Raw genomic sequence first — 1,860 nt, forward strand, 5'->3', positions numbered from 1 at the left:
GGCTGCAGGTTAAAGAGAGCAGATGGTTCATGCAAATGTGGAGCTCCCTGAGGAATCTGTGGTTTGTAAGTCCTCTGAAAGGTCAACAAGTGCTGGCTTGGCCAGGATTTGGGGATTTCTGGCTGAGTCAGCAAGGTGCTCTGGCCAGAGTCCCAGTAGAACTCCTACCTCTCACCATGGTGCCAGGGGAGGGAGCCCTGAAGTGATCAGATCTGGGCCAAAGTGGAGGTGGCCCTCCAGGCCCTCTGACCAGCTCAGGCCAAGCTGATTCCAGACGGTGTCGAGTGAGGACTGTGCTGCCCCTCCCCCACACTAGCCCTGGCTTCCACTTACCCAGTCATCAAAGTCTCCCCAACCCCACTGTGTGCAGGCTTTGGACACTCGAAGGACAACTCAGGGCTCAGCCCTGAGGCATTCCCACCCGAGGGACAGATCAACTGTTCTGTTTCCAAACTGACATGCCCTTTCTCCCAGATCTGAGTCCTATAGCCCCTTCTCTAGCAACCACCACCATGACAACATGGCTGACAGTTACTGGATTCTCACTGCCCTCCAAGCACTGTTCAAAGCACCTGCTTTAGCTTAAAGCATTTAAAGATCACTACACCCTCTGAGGTAGGTTCTGTCGCTGAATCCACACTACAGGTGTTAACACTGATGCACAGAAAGGCCACGCATGCTCAGTTACTCATCCTGCATGCTCTCCTCCCATCTGCGGTACCACCACCCGATTACTCCCCTCTCATCCCCACTCACAGCCCTTTTCTGACATTTTTTCACAATCCTAACAGTTCCATAGCTATGGTCGCATCCTTTGAGGGCCTTTATACCTGGGATTTCTTATTCTAGAACAGAATTCTCAAATAGAAGTCATAAAGCTCTAGACTCTAATTACATTACCTTTGCTCCTGCATGCATTCCCAGAATTCTAGAACCCAGTGATAGATCCTAGAACCAGATACAACTAGAAAGGGATTTCAGCAACCAGTGATTGGGCTTTCAAGTCCAGGTTCAATAGTAGAATCCTGGGGGTGGGATGGGGATAGGATTGGAATCTAACAGAATGCCTGCTCTATAAAGGATCTTGGGTCTGCTCCAGCCCATGTAGAGACTGTCCCTTCTCACTGGCCATCTGAAACATCAGGAGCTCCTAAGTCTCACGTGGTCACTCACTCCAGGGCCTCATCTGATGTTCAGGAAAGTTAGTGTCAGTGCTATGCCTACCAGAGTCTAGGGTGGGGACACCCAGGCCAGGTGGCAGGTCATTGGGTCCTGGTCCTGGATCTTGGGTAAATTGCTAGGCCTCTCCGGGCTTCAGTTTCCTTATCTAGAGGAGGTAGGACTCAACAGATGGTTGACTCAACAGTGGCTGCTTCCACTTGGGAGGCGGAAGAAGTTGTCTAAATCCCAAGAGCCGCCATAGGCCCTCTAATTAGTACTGATAATGATGGTTATCATTTGATGAGCACCTAGGCACACGATGAGCACTTTACAGCCATTCACTCGCTTAATTTAATTAATGCAGGAAGGCTTCCTGGAGTAGAGGAGGTGGAGGTATTGCATCTGTCTGAAGGACTGGAGGGAGGATGGTAGGATTAGCCACCAGGGACTCCAGGTCCAATTCCCATAAGAGGATGGGTTCTGCTTCCAAGAGGCGGAAGCAGGGAGCTGGCCAATATAACCCGGCACTCCTAGGCACTGAATGCAGCCCCAGGGCTGAGAGTTCTGGAAACTGAGGTGCCCTGCTGACCCTCCCTCCTGCTCTGTGCCCACAGGACTCCCGTGAGCTGGCCATGTGGGCCTGGCCGGGCCGGCAGCCGGACGGAGCCTGATGCGTGCCCGGCGTGCCCAGGCCCATGC

This window comes from Suricata suricatta, chromosome 8 (genome assembly GCF_006229205.1).
Source record: "Suricata suricatta isolate VVHF042 chromosome 8, meerkat_22Aug2017_6uvM2_HiC, whole genome shotgun sequence".
Classification (NCBI taxonomy): domain Eukaryota; kingdom Metazoa; phylum Chordata; class Mammalia; order Carnivora; family Herpestidae; genus Suricata; species Suricata suricatta.